This window comes from Bufo gargarizans, chromosome 4 (genome assembly GCF_014858855.1).
Source record: "Bufo gargarizans isolate SCDJY-AF-19 chromosome 4, ASM1485885v1, whole genome shotgun sequence".
Classification (NCBI taxonomy): Eukaryota; Metazoa; Chordata; class Amphibia; order Anura; family Bufonidae; genus Bufo; species Bufo gargarizans.
In genome coordinates this window covers 315,689,565-315,715,412 of record NC_058083.1, presented here as the reverse complement: position 1 = coordinate 315,715,412, position 25,848 = coordinate 315,689,565, and the positions used below count along the sequence as shown (strand labels likewise).

Sequence of the window (25,848 nt, the reverse complement as noted above, 5' to 3'; positions counted from 1 at the left end):
CTCCCTTTGCGTCATGTATGTGATGGGCACGCCGGTTGTGATACCTGAAGTGCTGAAAGCCTTAAAGAAAACCCTACTGACTGCACCCATGCAGCTCAATGTGTTATAAACCAGACCATTCAAGTGCTAGCTGCCCAACAAAAATTCAGCAATCAACGGTGTGAAATCTGCCGTGTCTGCATCAAGGATGCTCAACCTATCAATCTCCAGCCTGGAGCCGAGGCTCTGATATGGTGCAAGACTTGCATCGGTATCCAAAGTCAGGATTATCAGGCCCTTGTGGAACCACTACATCTTCAAGATCACCCCCTTGTTCTAGCTGCTAGGAGCGTGGTCACCGTGTCTCAAAGAAAGGTACCCATACGCTTAGTCAATCTAGGTGATGAAGCTGTGAAACTAAAAAAACACTACCCAGTGGCCTGCCTATATCACATCTGTCAGCAGGATATCCTGGATTCCCCTACTGCTGCGGCCCAACAATCACTCCAAACAGTGGAGGAAGCCAAAGACCTGCTGGAACAGCCCTGGTGGGCCGAACTACATATTGGGGATACCACTACCTCTGCTGAAAAGATCAACAGTGTGCTGGCATGCCTATATCACATCCGTCAGCAGGATATCCTGGATTCCACTACTGCTGCGGCCCAACAATCACTCCAAACAGTGGAGGAAGCCAAAGACCTGCCGTAACAGCCCTGGTGGGCCGAACTACATATTGGGGATACCACAACTTCTGCTGAACAGATCAACGGTGTGCTGGACTTAGTCAAACAACACCATCAAGTTTTCAGCAAACATTCTCTGGACTATGGTCAGGCTCGCTTAATACAGCACACCATTCCAACCGGCACTCATCCTCCAATCAAAGAGAGATAGAGACCAGTACCTCCTGCCATGTACCAGCAGGTGAAGAAGATGGTTCAGTGAGTAGAAGTCCCCTTGAAATCGTGGCCATCGACCACATGAAACTGGAACCCAGAAGATCCGGGTACGTCTATGCTATGACAATCATAGATCACTATACCAAGTTCGTTGTGGCTGTACCTGTAAAGGACTTAACTGCAAAAACTACGGCTGCTGCCATGTGGAAGAGCTTTATTCTGCCATATGGGTGTCCAGACAAGATACTTACTGGTCAGGGATCTGCAGTCGAGTGAAGACCACCGCATACCAGCCTCAGGGGAATGGACCGTGCGAAAAGATGAACCAGACACTGATCAGCATGCTCAAGGCTGTGCTACCTCACAAGAGGGCCAAATGGCCATTACTTCTCCCTGAACTGGTGTACCTGTACAACAATAGAACTCATTGCTTCACTGGGTATACCCCATACTACCTCATGTTTGGAAGACATGGCCGTCTACCTGCAGATCTTGCCCTCGACGTACCTGTGCCGGACTCTAAACCACTCCTTCCCCAATCTGAGTGGGTCAAAGAGCATCAGAAGCGCCTGGAGGACGCCAAAGAAATAGTGGACTCTAAAATAGAGAAGGCCCAACAGAAACAAAAACAGGACTTTGATACGCATGCACACGCTGAGCCCTTACAGCCTGGAGACCAGGTCTGGCTAAAAAAAAATCACCCAGTAAGCAAGCTGGATAGTCGCTGGGAGTGTAAGCCATATACAATAGTGGCCATCCCCTCATCAGAGGTCTACAAAATCCAGAGAGAGGATAAAGGTACTCGGTGAGAACATCGCAACAGGCTCAAGAAATGCCTACAGGAACCTGTTCAAGAGCAGCCAAGAGCAGAGGATACATCACCCGAGCTGCCATTGTCTTCAGAAAGTAAGACTCCAACAGAGTTGCTTTCCATACTTGACCCGCTTCAGTGGTTACTCCAGCCTCAAATTCGAGTCCTGATGCCAGTTGCTGAGATTACTCCAAGTCAGACAGCTGATCCTCCTGCACAAGTCCAGGACTCTACGTCTATCCCTGGAGACTCGGAACTGCCCTTGCGGAGATCCCAACGGGCAACTAAAGGTCAGCCTTCTGCTCGTTATAGGGGCTTTCAGCAGCAGCGACCAAGACGAAGACTTCCAACACTTCCTGTAAGAGACCTCATGCTATGAGGAGAACCATCCATTAGACTATAGGAGCCAAGCCAAGGACACATTTTTACTGGTAAGGAACATTGCCACCTGTTTATTGTTTACATTTTGGCCTTTTTCATCTAACATTTTTGTGTCTGGACTTCATGGACTCTATCTATCAGCCAAGCCATACCTCATGTTGAATTAAAAATAATTTTTGTGTTTTTCCTACTTGTTACAAGCTATGCAACGTTACAAGCCAGCACCCAAAGAAAGGACTCAAACGTGTACTGGATCTGCAAAACACGGACAACGTCAATGTGCATTCTGCAATTTTCTGGACCGCACATCACCGGCACTATAATAGAAAATGACTAATCTTGTCTGCAATTGCGGACAACAAGAGGACATGTTCTATATTTTTGTGGAAACGGAAGCACAGATGCGGAAGTGCGGATACACAAATGCGGATGCGGATCCGCAAATGCGGACAGCACATTCCGGCCCCATTGAAAATGAATGGGTCTGCACCCGCTCCGCCAAATTGCGGAATGGATACGGACCCATTTTGCAGACGTGTGAATGGAAAAGATATCCCTCAAAAATGTTAAAGGGGTTCTGCACTTTGTTTTAACTGATAATCTATCCTCTGGATAGATCATCAGCATCTGATCGGCAGGGTCCGACACCCAGGACCCCCGCCGATCAGCTGTTTGAGAAAGCAGCGGTGCTCCAGCATCGGCGCGGCCTTTTCACTGTTTACCGCTGGCCCAGTGACGTCACGACTAGTATCAACTAGCGTGGGCGGGGCTAAGCACCATTCAAGTGAACAGCGGTAAACAGAAGGCCGCATCTGATCGGTCCCCCACCGATCAGAAGCTGATGATCTATCCAGAAGATAGATCATCAGTTAAAACAAAGTGCAGAACCAGGTCATAACATTGAAATCTATGAAAAGTACAAGAAACCGCACACAAAGCGCAATTCACACTGATGCGTCTGTGATCCGGTTAACTTCCAAATGAGGGTCTGACCTTGCAGACTTCTCCATATATTGCTTTTAATGGTATATAAGTGGGATATTTATTATTATAAAGTTCATTTAAGTATGTTTTAATGATATAGTAGGACAACATAACGGACTAATCCCAATCCACTCCATAAATTAGGATAAGCTCAGAAAAGTGGGATTGTGGGTAAGAAAATTTCTGTTATAAAGAGTGAGAATCCACTCACTCAGCTGGCCACTGAGGAAGGGGCGTAAGACCCTGAAACGCGTCTGGTACTGCAGAGTGAGCGAGGATTCACAAAGAGAATAAAGAAGCCGGACAACAAAGTACAAAGGTGCATAAGAACTACTCCTGACATTGGAGTGTGAGTCGCATAACAGTGACGTCAACCCAGCGTCTATCCGGTACCCTAAACAACTTTGTCACGTGGGACGCCACGTACGGCCAAACACACTACGCGGGACGCTGCGCGTGTACGGCCGCTGGAGAAACCAGTGCTGCAGGCAGGCAGTGAAGGGTAAGACCGGGTTTAGACCGGGTTCATACTGAAGCAATACAAGCTACAAGAGCCTGTAAGTAAATCGGACTGTCAGTCCAATCACTGTCATACACCTTTAAAGCGCTAACATTTCCGGATATTGCAATATCAGGATTTGCCACAGTGTCAGAGACACCATTCATTAGGCCATAGTGCCACAGTGTCATAGACACCACTTACCAGGCCACAGTGCCACCACTACAACATCGTTCCATTGGGATCTGGCTACTGGGCCATACAAGGAATATAACATATCGGGACTCTGTTGTTAATATCAATATATGAATAGTGGATTGGGACATTGTCACTGCTGCATACAGGTCATTGTGTAGGAGTGTTTTACATTATATTGACTACAGATGTATATCTTTATATGTATTTTATATTTATTTTAAGGGAGTGTTTTTAAAGTATTAAAATATATTCTGTATCATCCAATCAGTGTTTCCCGTCTGAGTGTGCCCCCTCAATCCCCATTTACACTTGCATTTCTATTCAGGTCCTGAGGGTAGGACCGGAGGGTGAGCACCTTCTCCATACGGAGTGAGGGTGAGCCGCTGTGATCCTTTCTTCTCATTTTACAAAGTGCAGAACCCCTTTAAGCAAAAAGCATAGATGTGGTAGGCAATAACAAGTGCTCGGCGGCACTAAATCAGGTGCTCGGCGGCACCAAATCAGAAACCATATGTCCTACCACAATCTGGGGGGTTCGAGTGCACATCCATGAATCCCAGAGGGAAAGCAAAAAACATCTATCCCTGGGCTAGATGATGATGTGGTATTGAAGGATAGGGCGGGCAAAGAACTGTCCCTGATATTGCCCTACAGGGGGGGTGCTATTCTGGCCCTGATAGCCTAACCACAGACCACCAGCCCTGTTAAGAGCATCCCAGTCTGGAACCTTACCCTATATAAAAAATGGCCCTAGTAAGCCCCTAGCCCTTAGGCCCCTGACTTCCAGGTGATCACTGTATAGATCTATGTGTTTTTGACTCATTATGAAAGTATATTATAAGTATATCGCACCCCTCTATGTATCACACCTATTGATAGCACACCTATACTAGTCCTTAAAATGACTTTTGCGGCCCTATTAGCTAGTGTTTGGTGTCCCTAAACGCCTGTCCCTGATCCACACAGCAACCTCTCCCTACACTGAGAAAACACAATGTAAAATGGCGGTCAGATCAGGTTTATTTATAAGGTAGGGGGTATGTCCATGTGCTGAAATGTCTGAATTGGCTGTCCTGTACCACCTGATGGATGTGTCATGGGTCAAAGTTCTTCATAATGTAAAAGAATATGGCGGGCGCAAATTTCTCCATATGTTCGCATGTTCAGTGAATCGCGAACATGCAAAGTTCGCCGCAAAACGACTGCCGGGCAAACTGCAAGGCCATCTCTATTGCATAGTGCAGACTGTTGGTTCTCTGGTTATACCGAGAGGTAAACTGTTAAAAAAAGACACCCTACTCATGTGGGCAGGAACCTTAGGGTAGCCGTTATGTGTTTGTCTTTGTATGTCTTTATGTGTACTTCATGCAGCACTTTGTATTTATTTGGGTACCCCAGAGTGTATTCCTCTCACCCTAAGCATAAGTCAAGGGCGGCTTAACTCGAAGTAAGGGGGAATGTAACACCCCAGAGTTGTGTTACTACACGCCTCTACCCCGCTACTATCTTTTTGGAGCTATTATATTGTCATCTGATGTGATTTAGCTTATGTCTTCACAAATGTGCATGTAAAACCATTCTAAACACAATTGTTCCTGTAATTCTCCTGGTTACCAGCAGGTGGCAGCATCATTGGTAGAGATAGTTTTAATGTTATGGCAGTTCAGAGTGGAATGATCCTGTTCTATTCTGCCGCCCTGCTGAAGAGAGGTGGACGATTCTATCTTCCTGCAGCAAGGGAGGGAAATAACAGTTAGAACCAGAGTTTAGCTACCCCCCCCCCCCCCTGTATAGGGAAGACAGCAAGGCCCAAGTCTCGGTCTGAGACTTAGTTATATTCCCAGTCTGAGCTCCTTCAGCTTTCAGAGTTCCAGGAAGAAAGCATCCCCTGAGAAACCATCTGAGAGATAAGTCCAGAGACCCAGGAGAAGTCATTCCTCCTCAGCTAGTCTATCCCCATAAATCAGAAGTTATAGAAAAGTGCAGATTAATTCCTGTCACAATTACAAAGCTATCAAGCAGGCAACTTATCCTGCAAGCTCCAAGTTTAAAGCAGAAGCATTCATTTCCTGCCAATCATTGCTAAAACCTGCTATGACAAGAGACCAAAGCTGTATACTGCTTGAATACAAGTTATCTTTAGTAAAGAAACGGTTGAACTTTATCTAAAGGTCTGGACATAATTTCTGCTGCAAAAATCCTCTATTACTCTTACTATCACTACACTCAAATTTATTGCAAGTGAGCCAGGAGTCCAGCTGGTCGGAGACACTGTTGACACAACTACCACCAAACTATAGAGACATTATAGGCCATTACACCACTCTGGCATTCCTAATCTGGGACGTGCGTTATAACACCTTGGAAGGGCCCTGGGATAGTACCCTGTGCACGCTGCAATTGGTGTCACGAACAAATACAGAACATTAACCATCCGTATCCTGGCCATTGCACATGTTTCGCGCTGGAAATCATAAGCACAGCATTTTTTGCTATCACCTACTGACTCCAATTAGGATAATGGAATCAACACCTTTGACCCAATGCTGGGTCTAATTACCAGATGTGGATTCAGTTACATATTTATTCCCAGAATTTTTTGTACAATCACTCAGAATTGAGAAAGCTCGTTGGAAGAACGAGTGAAACGTTTTCAAGAAATCTACAGTACATCCAGTTACCTTGATTTATTCTTTACAGATATTTTTTGTAGTAGTTTTTTTTTCCCCTTGATGTTTTTTTATTCTCAAATGGCAGCATGTTATGGATGAGACATTGTTTCAGGCATTTCCATAGACTTCTTTACAGTGAAAACTGCTGAAAAAACACAAGGAAAATGTTTGACTATAACATGGTAGCAATAGGATGCAGGATTGCAAATATCCTGAATAAATCTTGCCTGCCTTCTAGTGGGCCATGTGTGAAGTACATTTTTTATACTTCCTATATCAACTTTCTTTTGTGTTAAATCTTTATCTATCTCTGTATATATGTATATATATATATATATATATATATATATATATAAAGATTCTCAAACTAAATCATTCTAAGAAGAAGCATTTTGAAGTTATATGCATAGGACTTAATACAAGATTAAGGGAGGGTCATTTATAAAACTGGTGTAAAGTAGAAATCAGATTCCTCCTTTCATTTTCCAAAGGAGCTGTGAAGAATGAAAGGTGGAATCTGATTGCTTTACACCAGTTTAATAAATGACCCCCTAAATGTTTTATGCTGTAAAGGGGTTGTCCGAGAGTTTTACTTTTTTTTTTTTTACTGATGACCTATCTGATCGGTTGGGGTCCGATAACTAGGACACCCACGATCAGCTATTTGCTGCTCACCAAAAATACATTGTATAGTGGCTGGTCTTACTATCGCAGCTCAGTGTCATTCACTTCAATGGGGCTGAGCTGCTCATAGGCCATGTGACCATTGAACGTCTTGTCACTCGGCCTAGGAAAAGCTGGAGAAGGCCCCGGTGCTACTGTGAGTGCCGCTGCCTTCTTAAATAACTGATCGGTGAGGGTCCAACTTGTTGTCACTCGGCCTAGGAAAAGCTGGAGAAAGCCCAGGTGCTACTGTGAGTGCCGCTGCCTTCTTAAATAGCTGATCGGTCAGGGTCCAACTTGTTGTCACTTGGCCTAGGAAAAGCTGGAGAAGGCCCTGGTGCTACTGTGAGTGTCGCTGCCTTCTCAAATAGCTGATCGGTGAGGGTCCAACTTATCGTCACTAGGCCTAGGAAAAGCTGGAGAAGGCCCTGGTGCCGCTGCCTTCTAAAACAGCTGATCGGTTAGGGGCTTTGTGTCAGACCTAGTGTTGAGCGCGAATATTCGAATTGCGAATTTTTTTCTCGAATATCGCAATTTCGAGATTTCGCGAATATTTAGAATATCGTTCTATATATTCGCGAATTCGAATATTCTTTTTTTTTTTTTTTTTTTAATTATTATATTTTTTTCTTTCCCACTTCTCTAAAGTTGTTCTTACCTGTCCTTTGGATTCCTGGCTTCCTGGCTGCTCCAGTCAGTGGCATTTTCAACTTACTGCTATATTCCATATTAGCTAAATTACAATCTAATCTATATGTGTATTTTACGAAATTTCGCAAATTGCGATGCAAATAATATAACACAAAATAATCGCATGAAGATTTCAATTTAGCACTGCTATATTCCATATTCTAGCCTAATATGGACTATAGCAGGGCTAAGTTAGCACTGCTATATTCCATACTAGGCTAGAATATGGAATATAGCAGTGCTAAGTTGAAATCTTCATGCGATTATTTCGTGTTATATTACTCGCATCGCAATTTCGACTTTTGCAAATGTTCTTAATATTGCTCTAACTTCGTCTTTTAGAATATTACGAATATTCTAAAAGACGAAGTTAGAGCAATATTACGAAATTTCGTAAAATACACATATAGATTGTAATTTAGCTAATATAGTGCTATAATCCCTTTTTTTGCCTCTAAATTTTTTTTGCCTCTTCTGAACTTAAGTTTTGTAAAATATGTACACTGTTAAAAAATATTACTATAGCAGTATATTAGCTTAAATACAATCTATGTGTATTTTACGAAATTTCGTAATATTGCTCTAACTTCGTCTTTTAGAAATTTCGTAATATTGCTCTAACTTCGTCTTTTAGAATGTTTGACTATAACATGGTAGCAATAGGATGCAGGATTGCAAATATCCTGAATAAATCTTGCCTGCCTTCTAGTGGGCCATGTGTGAAGTACATTTTTTATACTTCCTATATCAACTTTCTTTTGTGTTAAATCTTTATCTATCTCTCTATATATGTATATATATATATATATATATATATATATATATAAAGATTCTCAAACTAAATCATTCTAAGAAGAAGCATTTTGAAGTTATATGCATAGGACTTAATACAAGATTAAGGGAGGGTCATTTATAAAACTGGTGTAAAGTAGAAATCAGATTCCTCCTTTCATTTTCCAAAGGAGCTGTGAAGAATGAAAGGTGGAATCTGATTGCTTTACACCAGTTTAATAAATGACCCCCTAAATGTTTTATGCTGTAAAGGGGTTGTCCGAGAGTTTTACTTTTTTTTTTTTACTGATGACCTATCTGATCGGTTGGGGTCCGATAACTAGGACACCCACGTTTTTTTAATTATTATATTTTTTTCTTTCCCACTTCTCTAAAGTTGTTCTTACCTGTCCTTTGGATTCCTGGCTTCCTGGCTGCTCCAGTCAGTGGCGTTTTCAACTTACTGCTATATTCCATATTAGCTAAATTACAATCTAATCTATATGTGTATTTTACGAAATTTCGCAAATTGCGATGCAAATAATATAACACAAAATAATCGCATGAAGATTTCAATTTAGCACTGCTATATTCCATATTCTAGCCTAATATGGACTATAGCAGGGCTAACTTAGCACAGCTATATTCCATACTAGGCTAGAATATGGAATATAGCAGTGCTAAGTTGAAATCTTCATGCGATTATTTCGTGTTATATTACTCGCATCGCAATTTCGACTTTTGCAAATGTTCTTAATATTGCTCTAACTTCGTCTTTTAGGATATTACGAATATTCTAAAAGACGAAGTTAGAGCAATATTACGAAATTTCGTAAAATACACATAGATTGTATTTAAGCTAATATACTGCTATAGTAATATTTTTTAATAGTGTACATATTTTACAAAACTTAAGTTCAGAAGAGGCAAAAAAAATTTAGAGGCAAAAAAAGGGATTATAGCACTATATTAGCTAAATTACAATCTATATGTGTATTTTACGAAATTTCGTAATATTGCTCTAACTTCGTCTTTTAGAATATTCGTAATATTCTAAGAGACGAAGTTAGAGCAAATCACGAAATTTCGTAAAATACACATATTAGCCTAGCCATAGTCAATTAGCATAGGAACGTTGCCTTATACTATCAAGATAAATAATCGCAATACGCGGAAAAAAAAAAAAAAACGTATATTATTCGCGATAATTGGAATAATTACGAATATTCGATTTCGACGAATATAACACGAATATTCATTCGAATATTCGCGAAATATCGCGAAATCGAATATGGCACCTCCCGCTCATCACTAGTCAGACCCCCATACTCACTTACTGATGACCTATCCTGAGGAAAACCCCTTTAATACTTAGGGTATTTAGGAACAGGCATAGGTAGGACCTATTGGAAGAGACATTCTTTGTGACAGAGTACAGTACCATTTTATTATCACTAGAAGAAGAGTGAAATAGAAGGGTAGATGTGTATAGGTGAACGTAATGTGCCATTTTCAATAGTTTTCTTTTTTAATGTGCTGACACATTTTATTACGTTAATAATCCTCCTACATGAACCTTAGTCATCTTCACTTCTGAGTCACACAGGAGATAACATGCTTCCTTTGAGGTAGAAAAAAAAAATCATACATGAGCTCAGTACAATATGCTAGTGCCACAGAGGATATTACAATGTAATTGGGGTGACATCCTTATCATTAAAGCTGATGTGCCACCAACTTATGGGCATCAAAGAACTTCTGATCACGTATATTACTTTCAGTGTCCACAACAAGCATAGCATTGCAATGAATTCCATCCTAATGACTATGCATTTGTCACTGATGTACTGTATACTGATATGCATGAGCATATGTACCATAGAGGCAGCCCAGCATGCTACATGGTGCTTATAGAAGTAATCCCACAAATAATATTCTAACTTTCAAACACCTGGATCTGAATACTTTTGTAACTGCATGCAATTAAACATATTATAAGTATCTGTATAGCGCCACCTGCTGTTTGCCCTTTTTGTAACTTCTTTGTCCTGTTCACTGAGATGGAAGCACATGCTCAGTTCTATTCTTCAACTGCCACCAGCAAAATGTAAAAAATGATGTCATAATAATGCACACAGTGATGTCACAGTACAGAATGTGGCAGTGGAGCTGTTGCGGTATGCCAGACCTTGCAGGGGAATAATGCGTGAGGTCACGGTGTAAGCAATAGGTGGGCTGAGGTAAATACAGTTCTGGTTACTCTCGGTTATGTCATTTCTTGGCAGGCTCACATAAGTGAAAAGGAGAACAGCACAAGGATTCTCTGGGGCACACTCTGGTGTAAGGGACACGGGCCAGATGTTGGTACGAGGTGCCCTTGATGGTCTGTATTAATGTTCCTATAGCAAGGTAGTCGTGACGCCAGTAACTTTTGTATGGAGGTACAACCATTTACTGTAGTGTTAATTGAGGAACTTGAGACTGAGGCGAGCAGGATGAAATTGAAGGTGGAACTTTACTGAAGATGACTTCTGATAACAGTACACCCAAAGTATTAAACAGTCTCTTGGCACAGAGGTAACATTGCTGCAAGTTCTCTGCTGACAGGTGTAAATGTCCATCTCTAACTATTAAATGTAATGAAATCGTAGCCTTACGGATAGAGGACTTCAGGGCTGGTCCTGGTGATCCTGGTAAAGGCTTGTGAAGTTGCCGGAGGCTGGTGACTCCTTCACTTGGGAATCCAAAGGTCCTAAGGCACTAGTAGGATATGGCCATAACCCTTTGGGGGTCTCCTTTGACACAGACTTGACACAACTGGTCTCTCAACTGCTACTGGAACTGGTCCTCATTGTCTAGGCCTGAGCTTGACTGTATATATGGGAGGTATTATCTCCCTCTAGTGGTAAGCTCAGTGTAAATGCATTCTAATACGCCTGTTAGCAGGGATTATGCACCAAAATGTATTGCAGCTTAAGACAGGCTATATAAGGCATAAAAAAGCATAATACAACAACTTTGCAGTACCTACGAGGGTAGTGAGACGCTGCATACACCCCTTGTTTAACCTGTGTCAACCTCAACACAAAGATGTAGGTCTCCTGAAAAATACAAAAAGAGAACAATCCTGCAGGCATAAAGAACAGTACCATAACCCATATCAATACTTCTTCTTGAGATCTGAAAAGAAATTGGTTAGGCACAATTGTAAATATCAGGCAAACATCAAGAATGGTGGTAAACAAGTGAAAAAGGGGCGTAGTTTCTTCCCTCTGGAGACTGATTAACAGGGGCGCTGACCTGGCACAGCTGAACAAAAATACCAGGATAGTCTATAATGGGGAAATAATGAACATGGGTGAAAATCAGGAGGCTCACAGGGCATGAGTCTGTTCCCTTAGCATAGGGGATGTAAAGATGATGAACAACACAGAGGCTCAGGTACATGTGAGTCTATCTCCAGGCACAGGCTTGAACGTTGCGACAACAAAACAAAGAAGACTGTAGAGAGTCCTTGGAGTAAGGCAAATAATCAGAGTCAAGAAGTCTCTTACTCAGGCTCTGTAGTCTCACCAAAGTAAAATTGTAATCCACATTAAACTGGGGTATCTGGGAGGTCTCTCCACTGATTCTGAAGTAAATACTCCCTATAACGAGCAGGTGGTTGTCCCTTGGTAATCCGACTGGATCTGCGAAGTGGTGGTACTTCTTCTGACCTTGGCACAGGGGGACTTGATACATCTGGAGTGTCTTGCACTACTAAAACTTATTCTTGAGGTGGTTCCTCTGGCTGATGTGACACTGTACTGACTGGAGCAGGCACAGCAGAGTTTACCCATGGTATAAGGAACCATTTTAGAGGATCTGCTTTCGTCATTTGTTTTTCAACAGTTTGCATAGGCTCTACAGACTTAACTGGTAGTTCTGACACTTGAATTGGAGGTTGATATTCCTCTGTAACAATCTCATCTGGAAGGATTCCTACTTGTTACATAATTTCAAGCGATTGCGATGAACTATTTGAGGTGATTTGTTTTCTCTGGTGATCTCATAGGTGTCAGTTGCTGGATTTGGGATGATGTAGGGAACTCTTTCCCACTTACTGTCCAATTTGCTGGTCCAATGATTATTCTATAGCCATATATAATCACCAATTTCAAGAGGCTCTGCTTTGGCAGATTGGTCATAATCTTTTTGCTGCTTTTTGTGAGCATGTTCCATGCGGTGGTAAACAATTTCTTGTGCATCAGCTAGACGTCTTTCGTGTTCCCTCACACAATCAGTTTTGGGCAATGGATTGCTGGCATCAGGCACTTGTACGTCCAAAGTATGGTCAGCAGGTAGTTTACCTTGTCGGCCAAACATGAGATAGTAAGGTGTATACCCCGTGGAACAGTGAATGGTATTATTATAGGTATACATCAATTGAGGTAGAAGAGTAGGCCAATCATTTCTGGTAGCAGGTGGCACAGCTCTAAGCATTTCTATTAGGGTCTGGTTCATTTTTTCACAAAGTCTATTACCTTGGGGATGGTAAGCAGTTGTTCTGATTTTCTGGCAATTGTGAAGTGAACACAGTTCTTTGAAGAGTTGCGACTCAAAGGCAGATCCTTGATCTATAAGAATTTTTTCTGGACATCCATATGGTAACAGGAAATGTTTCCAGTAAGCATCTGCAGTTGTTTTAGCGGCAAAGTCCTTAACAAGTACGGCTACAATGAATTTGGTGTAGTGGTCAATGATGGTCATAGTGTATGTGTAGCCTGAGCGACTTGGTTCCAGCTTCACATGGTCAATTGCAACGATCTCCAATGGTTTTTGGCTTACAATAGAATGTAAGGGTGCTTTATGGTCATGCTTTTCACCTCGTCCAATAGCACAGACGGAACACTCTCAACACCACTTCTCAATGTCTTCTCGCATTCCAATCCAATAGAATCGCCTACGGACGGTAGCTTCCGTCTTCTGCACGCCAAAGTGTCCTGATTTGTCAGGGTACATCTCAAGAATGATGCTTGCATCCTGACGGAGGATTAGGATACCCTGTCATAGGTAACTGGATCCAGGCTTCTTCTCAATAGTAGGCCCTTCTGCAGAAAGAGTTGTTTTCAGTTCTCCACAGCTTCAACAGTTCTGGGTCTGCATTTCTTCTGCGGATTCTCTCAGGTATTCTTCCACTGGTGAGGAAGTCATGTAGATCTCCGATTACTCTACTTTCTGACTGAAGTTTGATCCATCTCTCCTTTTCAATTAGAGATTCTGGATTATTCTGTAGATAGGGATTTAGGACTCTTGTTTTTGATTGAGAGGATGCTTTGTTGGGTGAAATTTTTGTAGAAATTAGGCATCTCCACTTCTTCCCAGACATCTACTTGTGCAATAGGATCTTCCTTGGTAGGCAGGCGAGATAAGGCATCTGCATTCTCATTGGACTTGCCTATTCTGTTTTTGACAGTGAAGTTGTACTTAGCAAGACGTGAGGCCCATCGTTGTTCTAAGGCACCTAGCTTGGCTGTATTGAGATGCGCCAGTGGGTTGTTATCGGTAAAAGCTATAAAGGGAGTTGCTGCAAGGTAGTCCTTCAATTTTTCGGCGACAGCCCACAAAAGTGCGAGGAACTCTAACTTGAAAGAGCTGTAGTTCCAATTATTCATTTCAGCGATCTGCTAGCATAAACAATTACTCTCTCTTTACCTGCTTGCACTTGAGACAGGACAGCTCCCAGGCCTTTCTGGCTGGCATCAGTGTAGAGATGGAAGGGCTGTTGGTAATCTGGATATCCCAAAACAGGTGGTTTGGTCAGCTTCTTCTTCAGGAGCTGGAAGGCAATTTCCCTGTCTGCATTCCACTTCACAGGTATCTGCATCTTCTGGTACTTCTTCGGTGTCCTCTTAGGAGTTCCTGAATTGGCTCAGCAATCTGGGCGACGTGAGGGATGAAGCGTCTGTAGCATCCTGCAAAACTAAGGAAACTTCTCACCTCTTTTACTGTGGTAGGAGTATGGTCACAGAAGTAAATTACCTTTAAAATATAACCTTTATTAACCTGCTCAGGACCGCCGTACGCAGTATTGCATCTTTGCGGCGGTCCTGTTCCTCTGGGTGGACGCGCCGATGCGTCCTCTCGCGAGATGCAAGATTTCGGGGAAAGCCGGCCCGCACATGCGCATCGCGGGCCGGCAAAATTCAAAAGACAAGTTCGTCATCAACCTGCCAGCCAATGATCGTGGCTGGCAGGTTGTTGATTTTCAAAAAAACGAATCAACAGCCAGATAACACATCATATTAGTAAATATGATGTGGTTATATGGCTGCTGTGCTCCTCTGCTCCTTCTTTTGGTCGGTTGGTTCCAGCAGAGGAGCACACATCACTGTGAGTACCCACCAACACCACACTTAGCCCCCAGATCACCTCCCAGCACCCCAATTAACCCCTTGATCACCCCTTCCTGCCCCTGTCAATCACTAGTGAAAAGGAAAAAAGTGATCAGTGCAAACTGTCACTTTTTTTCCCCACTGGTATTGACTGATAGGTTTTAGTATAGTTTAGGTCCCTTGATTAGGTAGTTAGCGATCGGTTAGCGCCCAGCCCACCGCACCGCAGTCCCTTATTCGCTGATTAGCGTATCGCTAATCAGCATTTGTACTTTTATAGTATCTGGAAGTGATCAAAACTGATCACGGTCAGATCTATAATAGTATTAGTGTCACTTTAGTTCGCCCTCCATCCAAAACGCAGTGTTTGCCCGATCAGGCCTGATCGGTCGCCCACACGTGCGTTCGCCCACGCCCGCCCCACAGCAGTGACAATTTTTTATTTATTTTTTTATCACTGCACATTCACTTTACACGCGCTGCGGCGATAAAAAAATCAGTTTTGATATTTTTTTCAACCGTAGCGGCCTCCGGTACTTCGCTAGCCTCCTCTTTGTAAGACAGGCTTGCTTTTTTTCTTGGGTAGTCTCAGGGAATACCCCTAAATTTAGTTGCCCAAATGTCAAACAGGGGGTATTCTTCTGAAGAGGCCTACAGGCTTCTGACCCAGTTGGATGAGGAATGGGAACCCTCATCTGATGAATCTAGCGGGTCAGAATACAAACCTGTAGAAAGCAGTGGCTCTCTGACCCAAAGTTCGGACGAGGAGGCTGAGGTCCCTGATAGCACCAGGCGTACCCGGCCCCGTTTCGCTAGACCACAGGTTGCGCAGGATCCGTTTCAAGAGCAGCAGAGTGGGGCTGGTGCTGTTGGATTACGTGGTGAGGCATACACCAGCAGCGCAGCCCTTCCTGGACCTAATACCAGCACTGCCGTACAACCTGGTGAAGTGGCGAGCACCAGAAGGGCAGTTGAAACTGGTACGGTGGCACGAGCAGTAGTGACCCCGTCGCAGCCACCGCAAAGACGTGCCCGTAGAGCCCCTAGAATCCCTGAGGTGCTGGCAAACCCTGATTGGCAGTCCCCAACTTCAGCCGCACCTGTAGTTCCCCCTTTCACCGCCCAGTCTGGAGTTCGGGTTGAGACAGCTCAGATCGGATCGGCCCTGGGATTTTTTGAGCTGTTCTTGACTGCAGAGCTCTTGGACTTAGTTGTGGCCGAAACAAATCGGTATGCCACACAATTTATATCCGCCAACCCGGGAAGCTCTTATGCCCAGTCTTTCCGGTGGAAACCAGTCCAAATTTCCGAAATTAAAACTTTTCTGGGCCTTCTCCTCAACATGGGTCTAACTAAAAAGCATGAATTGCGGTCATATTGGTCCACAAACCCAATTCATAACATGCCCATGTTCTCTGCTGCTATGTCTAGGACACGATTTGAGACCATCCTGCGTTTCCTGCACTTTAGCGACAACACCACCTCCCGTCCCAGAGGCCACCCAGCTTTTGACCGGCTCCACAAAATTCGGCCCCTCATAGACCATTTCAACCTGAAATTTGCAGATTTGTATACCCCTGAGCAAAACATCTGCGTAGACGAGTCCCTTATACATTTTACCGGGCGCCTTGGCTTCAAACAATACATCCCAAGCAAGCGCGCCCGGTATGGGGTCAAATTGTATAAGCTCTGTGAAAGGGCCACAGGCTATATCCACAAATTTCGGATCTATGAGGGAAAAGATCAGACCCTGGAGCCGGTCGGTTGCCCTGACTACCTGGGGAGCAGTGGGAAGACAGTCTGGGACTTGGTGTCACCCTTATCCGGCAAGGGGTACCATCTTTATGTGGACAATTTTTACACAAGTGTGGCCCTCTTTAGGCATTTGTTTCTAAAATGGATTGGCAAACTAGTCGCGCGGGCTTCCCCCAACGGCTCGTTACCACCCATCTTGCAAGGGGGCAGAGGGCCGCATTGTGTAACGAAGAACTGCTCGTGGTGAAATGGAGAGACAAGCGTGACGTTTACATGCTCTCCTCCATTCACGCAGACACGACAATCCAAATTGAGCGAGCAACCCGTGTCATCGAAAACCCGTGTCCTCTCAGTCCACGACTATAACCTTCACATGGGAGGGGTGGACTTCAATGACCAGATGTTGGCTCCGTATTTAGTGTCCCGCAGAACTAGACGCTGGTATAAGAAGGTGTCTGTATATTTAATTCAATTGGCTCTGTATAATAGTTTTGTTCTTTACAGTAAGGCTGGGAGAACTGGATCCTTCCTCAAATTTCAGGAAGAGATCATCACAAACCTCCTGTACCCAGGAGGTTCCGTGGCCCCATCCACCAGTGTAGTAAGCCGTCTACACGAGCGACATTTCCCCAGTGTCGTTCCTGGTACCTCAAACTGACCGCCACCCCAAAAAAAATGTTGTGTCTGTAGCAGGAGTGGAATAAGGCGTGACACCCGCTATTTCTGTCCTGACTGTCCTGACCACCCTGCCCTATGCATTGGAGAGTGTTTCCGGAAGTACCACACACAGGTACACTTAGCATAGGGATCACATCTCACCAGGACAGGCACACAGGGCTATTAGGGCCCATTCACATACAGCTGCTGCAAACCTCTCCTTTCACCTGGGACAAAGTGCTTAACGCACTTCGCCACATCTTTGGGCGATTTGCGCTTTGCACATTGACCCATGGGGAAGGAGAGGTTTGTTCTATAAAGGTAAAAAAAAAACACCAGTAAGCAAAAAGGTTAATGTTTAGTTCAAAAAGTTAAAGTTTATATGTTCTGTTCCAAAGTTAATAAAATTATTGCGTTGCGGCCTGTTTTTTTTTTTTTTACCTTCCAGGTGGACCAACCGATCGACTAGCTGCAGCACTGATGTGCATTCTGACAGAAGCATTGCGCTGCTGTCAGATTACACGCAAGTCGGTGTATGCGGCGCTGCAAGACGAGATTTCTACTCTGCAGTTAAAGATACGTTTGCCAAGGCATACGAGCTGAGGAGGAGGCGGTGTTCCTATGCTTTGGCAAACACTTTGTATATAATAAAAAAATCCCGGCTAAGATTTATTCATCCACATCGATTGATGTGAATGGAGAAATCTGGTTTGCCAGGGCATACGAGCTAAGTGGGTATGGATGTTGGGCGGAGCTCCTATGTCCGGGCAGACGCCTTTCCCCTCCTTTTTTTTTTTTGGCAGAGATTTTTCCATCCACATTGATCGATGAGAATGGAGAAATTTGTGCCGTTCATTTTTTTCTTTCAGCCCAGAGGTTGAACGGAAAAAAAAATCTCATTACCTGTATGCTCAATATAAGGAGAATAGCAGAAACTCCTAATGCTGGCCATACATGTAATGATTGCGGAGACCCTCAAATGCCAGGGCAGTACAAACACCCCACAACTGACCCCATTTTGGAAAGAAGACACCCCAAGGTATTTGCTGAGGGGCATATTGAGTCCATGAAAGATTTAAATTTTTGTCCTAAGTTAGCGGAAAGTGAGACTTTGTGAGAAAAAAAAAATAAATAAATCAATTTCCGCTAACTTATGCCAAAAAAATTAATTTCTATGAACTCTCCATGCCCCTCATTGAATACCTTGGGGTGTCTTCTTTCCAAAGTGGGGTCACATGTGGGGTATTTATACTGCCCTGGCTTTTTAGGGGCCCTAAAGCGTGAGAAGAAGTCTGGGATCCAAATGTCTAAATGTCTCAGGAGAAGCTGGGGAATGTGTTTTGGGGTGTCATTTTACATATACCCATGCTGGGTGAGATAAATATCTTGGTCAAATGCCAACTTTGTATAAAAAAATGGGAAAAGTTGTCTTTTGCCAAGATATTTCTCTCACCCAGCCTGGGTATATGTAAAATGACACCCCAAAACACATTCCCCAACTTCTCCTGAGTACGGCGATACAAGATGTGTGACACTTTTTTGCAGCCAAGGTGGGCAAAGGGGCACACATTCAAAAGTGCACCTTTCGGATTTCACAGGCCATTTTTTACACATTTTGATTGCAAAGTACTTCTCACACATTTGGGCCCCTAAATTGCCAGGGCAGTACAACTACGCCACAAGTGACCCCATTTTGGAAAGAAGACACCCCAAGGTATTCCGTGAGGGGCACGGCGAGTTCCTAGAATTTTTTATTTTTTGTCGCAAGTTAGTGGAATATGAGACTTTGTAAGGAAAAAAAAAATCATCATTTTCCGCTAACTTGTGACAAAAGATAAAAAATTCGAGGAACTCGCCGTGCCCTGCACAGAATACCTTGGGGTGTCTTCTTTCCAAAATGGGGTCACTTGTGGCGTAGTTATACTGCCCTGGCAATTTAGGGGCCCAAATGTGTGAGAAGTACTTTGCAATCAAAATGTGTAAAAAATGGCCTGCGAAATCCGAAAGGTGCACTTTGGAATATGTGCCCCTTTGCCCACCTTGGCTGCAAAAAAGAGTCACACATCTGGTATTGCCGTACTCAGGAGAAGTTGGGGAATGTGTTTTGGAGTGTCATTTTACATATACCCATGCTGGGTGAGATAAATATCTTGGTCAAATGCCAACTTTGTATAAAAAAATTGGAAAAGTTGTCTTTTGCCAAGATATTTCTCTCACCCAGCATGGTTATATGTAAAATGACACCCCAAAACACATTCCCCAACTTCTCCTGAGTACGGTGATACCAGATGTGTGACACTTTTTTGCAGCCTAGGTGGGCAAAGGGACCCACATTCCAAAGTGCACCTTTCGGATTTCACCGGTCATTTTTTACAGATTTTGATTGCAAACTACTTCTCACACATATGGGCCCCTAAATTGCCAGGGCAGTATAACTACGCCACAAGTGACCCCATTTTGGAAAGAAGACACCCCAAGGTATTCCGTGAGGGGCATGGCGAGTTCCTAGAATATTTTATTTTTTGTCGCAAGTTAGTGGAATATGAGACTTTGTAAGGAAAAAACACATATGGGCCCCTAAATTTTCCGCTAACTTGTGACAAAAAATAAAAAGTTCTATGAACTCACTATGCCCATCAGCGAATACCTTAGGGTGCCTACTTTCCGAAATGAGGTAATTTGTGGGGTTTTTCTACTGTTTGGGCATTGTAGAACCTCAGGAAACATGACAGGTGCTCAGAAAGTCAGAGCTGCTTCAAAAAGCGGAAATTCACATTTTTGTACCATAGTTTGTAAACGCTATAACTTTTACCCAAACCATTTTTTTTTTGCCCCAACAATTTTTTTTTATCAAAGACATGTAGAACAATAAATTTAGAGAAAAATGTATATATAGATGTCTTTTTTTTTTAAAAAAAATTTACAACTGAAAGTGAAAAATGTCATTTTTTTGCAAAAATGTTGGTAAATTTCGATTAATAACAAAAAAGTAAAAATGTCAGCAGCAATTAAATACCACCAAATGAAAGCTCTATTAGTGAGAAGAAAAGGAGGTAAAATTCATTTGGGTGGTAAGTTGCATGACCGAGCGATAAACGGTGAAAGTAGTGTAGTGCAGAAGTGTAAAAAGTAGCCTGGTCATTAACCACTTGCCATCTGGGCCATTTTCCCCCTTCCTGACCAGGCCTAATTTTGCAAAACTGACATATCTCACTTTATGTGGTAATAACTTTGGAACACCTTTACTTATCCAAGTCATTCAGAGACTGTTTTCTCGTGACACATTGTACTTCATGATAGTCATAAATTTGAGTCAATATATTTCACCTTTATTTATGAAAAAATCCCAAATTTACCTAAAATTTGGAAAAATTTTCAATTTTCTAAATTTCTATTTCTCTGCTTTTAAAACAGAAAGTGATACCTCATAAAATATTTATTACTTAACATACCCCATATGTCTACTTTATGTTGGCATCATTTTAGAAATGTAATTTTATTTTTTTAGGACGTTAGAAGGCTTAGAAGTTTAGAAGCAATTCTTAAAATTTTTAAGAAAATTGCCAAAACCCACTTTTTAAGGTCTGAAGTCACTTTGTGGGGCTTACATAGTAGTTACCCCCATAAATGACCCTCAAGTTACTTAAAACCGATTTTACAAACTTTGTTAACCCTTTAGGCGTTCCATAAGAATTAAAGGAAAATGGAGATCAAATCTTTAAATTTCACTTTTTGGGCAGATTTTCCATTTTAATCCAATTTTTTCTTTAACACATCGATGGTTAACAGCCAAACAAAACTCAATATTTACTATTCAGATTCTGCTGGTGATGTCGCAGATGCTTGCCGCCTAGATGATAAGAGGTGCAAAGAGTGTCCAAACAAACCATACCTTTATACAGACGCCACTCTCCAGGTGCCGCCGCTCAAGAAAGAAAAAACAAAGTGACGATACATCACTTCCGGTATTTGGAACGCAGAATACGTTCCACCGCTGACGTACTTCTAGTATATGGAACGCAAGCAGCTCTCCAAATTCACAGGACAACAGCACAGAGGGATTAATACCCAGAATTAATGTGCAACATTGCATAAAGCATAAACCATATCAGGAGGGGCTGAGAGGCATGTGGTATGGGATCAATATCCATGTAACATATATTAATTAGATTATTAAAAATGTGAATGGACAAACTGGAATAGGACGCTCCTCGAGGCGACATTAGTAAATTATCCCCGCTATCTGTTTCGGATGAATATCGCAACATCCCTGGATGAATATCATTTCTTCAATATGAAAATCGTACAGAAAACACAATGCACCTATATGCGTTTTTGATGCGTTTTTAGTGCGCTGATTCATTATATAGATATAAGACCTTGCAGTCTTCTCCATTATCTATTTTTAATGTATTTTTAAGTGTTAGGGCATTGAATTATGAAGGGGATTATTTATTGTTTTAACCTTTTACAATGATTTAACAAATGTATGCATGACTAGTGTACCAGGTATGGGAACCCACTCCACAGGGGTGAAATTGTCACGTCCTATAGTGTGTTTTGTGACACTTTCCTTCACTTGGTTGCCCGTGGCAACGTGTGGTGTTGTGTGCATGTGGTGGCAGTGTCTCAGCCCTATGGCTGATCCCCAGGACATGGTTGCCACGCATGCCGTTGCCCGCGGCAACAGGTGAAGTGTGTGTTTATGTGTGTACTTCCCCTTTAAGTGGCTGTCTTCCCTTGCCTTGTGTTGGAAGGGTTAACTCCCTTCTGTGTGTGTGATCACTGGGTGTGTCTGAGTGTGGGTGTGGCCACTTTGGGCTGGTTTCAGTTAGCTGAGGGGTTCTTCAGCCATGGATGCTGGAGACATCCTCCTGTTATTTACCATCTGCCAGTGGGGGCCACCCTTGTGGTCATAAGTTTATGTCTATGTGATGTTCAGTTGATATTTTCCTTTTGTTATTTGGTGCAGCTATGGATCTGGGTTCCTGTGTGTGGATGTGTGTTTGCTGGGTTTATTTAATGTTGTGTGGACATCAGCTTGCCAGCACAGGGATCCAGTCAGCAAGGCTGTGGCAGGTAGGTGGAACTAGTTCAGTAGGACTGTTTGTGTTCCCCTTTTCCCTGCAGCTTGGCCAATGAGACTCCTGTTCCTCCATGTCTAGAAGGAACAGGTTGTCTTACCCTGCTCATAGTTTAGGGCCACCTTGAGGGCTAGCAGGGACTTCAAGATTCTGGAGTATGAGCCCTCCTACCATCAGGGTCGGCTCATACAACTAGGAGTCAGGGTCAGATTAGGGATTTGATTAAGAGGTGACCTGCTCCCTAATTCTGTCGTCCTGGTCAAGCTGCGACTACTATCTTCTGTCATTGCACGGCTGAGGGTTTTCCCCATCCTCAGCCGTGACAGAAATCCACTCCATATAGTAATAAACCCACAAGGAAAATGGAGGAATGTGTGCGGGGGTATCCCATATATAAGGAGTGAGGATCCGCTCACTCAGTTGGCCACTGAGGAAGGGGCGTAAGACCCCGAAACGCATCTGGCAGTTTAGAGTGAGCGTGGATTCATTCAAAGGAAAACAAAGCCGGCAACCAAAGGAGCAAAGTTATCAAATTAGCTCTAACCGAGGGATTGGAGAGCAGTCGCTCAACATTGACGTCACCAGAGCGTCCATCCTGTCCCCTAGGTAACCAGGTCATGTGGTACGCCACGCACAGGCCGAGCACACCACGTGGGACACTGCTGGTGTGCGGCCACCTGGGATCTACGCTGTGGAAGAAACAGTGAAGACGGGTAAGACCGGGCTCCTTTATGAGCATTGCTATTTGTGGAAGAAAGTGTGAGTCAGCCTACCATTGTGGACGGTAAACTACAAGTGTGCCAGACATTGAACTGGGGTATTACATTATTGTGCCGGATATTGAACTGGGCCATTACATTATCACACCATTACTGTTTAGTCCGAGTCTGGCCAGAGTGTCACAGATACTGTGATAGAATCTACACGTCACCACGTGCTTCATCCTATTGTGACATCACTTTCAGGGACTAGGAACGTCACTACCTGATTGGGACTTTGCCGCTACACGGTTTTATTGCATTTGGTTGGTGTTTGCTGCAGTGACTGAGTGTCGGCTATACAGGTTCTAACACCTATTACCATCTGTATATGTCCTATATGTATTTTTTAACTAGCTTTTTTAGGGGTATGTTCTTAAAATTTTAGAATATTAAAGTGTATCATCACTATCACACCGCTAGTGTTTCCCTTTTGAGTGTGCCCCCTCATATTTGTTTCTAACATACATGGTGTCACGTATGTATGATGGTAAAGAAACAACAAAGGGATTAAGTATTCTATCAATATAAATACTGCTATTCTGTGTGATAGAACCGACACCCGAGACAATAGGACGGCCTCTTAAGGGAGGATACCCCTTGTGTATTTTGGGTAAGGCATAAAACGTTGAAACTTGGGGGTTGTTTGGGATCATGAATCTCAGTTCATCCACGGATATGACCTTATCTTCAAAGGCCCGCAATAACTACTTAAAGGGAACCTGTCACCGGGATTTTGTGTATAGAGCTGAGGACATGGGTTGCTAGATGGTCGCTAGCACATCCTCAATAACCAGTCCCCATAGCTCTGTGTGTTTTTATTGTGTAAAAAAACCTGATTTGATACATATGCAAATTAACCTGAGATGAGTCCTGTATGTGAGATGAGTCAGGGACAGGACTCATCTTAGGGTAATTTGCATATGTATCAAATCTGTTTTTTACACAATAAAAGCACACAGAGCTATGGGGGCTGGGTATTGCGGATGTGCTAGTGGCCATCTAGCAGCCCATGTCCTCAGCTCTATACCCAAAATCCTGGTGACAGGTTCCCTTTAAGTGTTTAACTTATCCTGCCTCTTATATTTATCTACGCATATTTATCTGCCTTATTCATCAGACCAAAATAGGTCCTGTATGTTTTGTTGTTATCTATGAGGATTTGTGGGTTTATGGCTATTATATCCTTGATCCCCATTTATATTATCCTCTTTCTACTTACATACCCTCTGTTTTATGTCCTACTGGCTCCTATTCCAGTTTGTCCATTCATATTTTAAATAATCTAATTAATATATGTTACATGGATATTGATCCCATACCACATGCCTCTCAGCCCCTCCTTATATGGTTTATGCTTTATGCAATGTTGCGCATTGATTCTGGGTATTAATCCCTCTGTGCACCTGGAGAGTGGCGTTTGTATAAAGTTATGGTTTGTTTGGACACTCTTTGCACCTCTTATCATCTAGGCGACCAACATCTGGGACATCACCACCAGATTATTACTTGTCCTATGAGGAACCTTCGCTACCTGTTGGGGAAACGCGTCGGGACGACTTTTAGCATTACTAATGTGGTTTTTAGGGGCATCCAGGGCACATTAGGGTGAGCGGTCGATTGAGTGGGGTCGCCCCTTTCGGGTTGGGTGCTCCAGTGTTAGGTAGGGAGACCCCAAGGGATATTTAGGGTCATACCTTCCCTGACCTCCACTCAGCTGGCTTCAACTATACCACCTCTGCATCATTTCAGTTGTCGCCAGCATCAAGGTGGAAAGGAATTTCCAATCATCGACTACTAACATCCTTTCATCTGCGATAACCACTATATCATACCTGGGTACCGTGAGTAACTAGCACATGGCTGCTAACAGTTATATCAATTATGTTTTTGTATTTTTAGCTGTTCTGTTACCAAAGGGTATTAACCCCTATGATACAGTATCTGTTTATTATGTTATGTAATTGGTGCCCTGCATCCTCCTACTTATCCACATTTACCTCTATGTAACTGTTTATCAATGTTAGAGGTAGTTTGGATTGATCACTAAATCACGCCTATTCAGGCAGATTTTTCTTTATATCTATATATATATATATACATCACTTTTTTGAGGTAATATCTATTTTATTATCGTATTTAATAAAGGTTATATTTTAAGGGTAATTTACTTCTGTAACCATTCTACCTATGTGCCCTATTTTGTGGTAGGAGTAGGCCAATTCCGGACTGCAGCTAACTTTTCAAGAACTGGTTTAACACCCTCTCCACTGACAACATGTCCCAGGTACTTGAAATTTGGCTTCAACAGGTAGCAATTAGATGGTTTGATCTTAAGTATATGTTTGATGAGGACTTGGAATACTTCTGCAAGGTGTTTCAAGTAGTCTTCGTAGGATTTGGAATAAATAATAACATTGTCAAGGTAGAGTAGGACAGTCTCAAAGTTTCTATGGCCTAAACAGCGTTCCGTTTCGTTGAAATGTTCCTGGTGCATTACAAAGTCCAAAGGGCATGTAATTAAACTCGACTAGGCCCATGGGAGTGGTAAAAGCTGTTTTCTCTCGGTCTTCAGGAGCCATGGGTACTTGCCAGTATCCACTGGTCAGATCGAGAGTAGAGAAATAGGCTGATGACCCCAGTGCTGTCAGGGATTCTTCAATCCTGGTT

At 42.9% G+C, this 25,848-nt stretch overlaps 1 long non-coding RNA gene across 1 annotated transcript in view; it reads left to right on the top strand.

Moving 5' to 3' along the window:
• Window positions 1–25,465, top strand: part of LOC122933667 — a 43,162-nt gene extending 17,697 nt beyond the window's left edge. Inside the window, exons 3-4 of the long non-coding RNA XR_006388529.1 lie at window positions 24,931–25,022; window positions 25,390–25,465. This is a non-coding gene — a long non-coding RNA (uncharacterized LOC122933667). The remainder of the gene's footprint in view (window positions 1–24,930; window positions 25,023–25,389) is intronic.
• The last annotated feature ends 383 nt before the right edge of the window (window positions 25,466–25,848 follow it).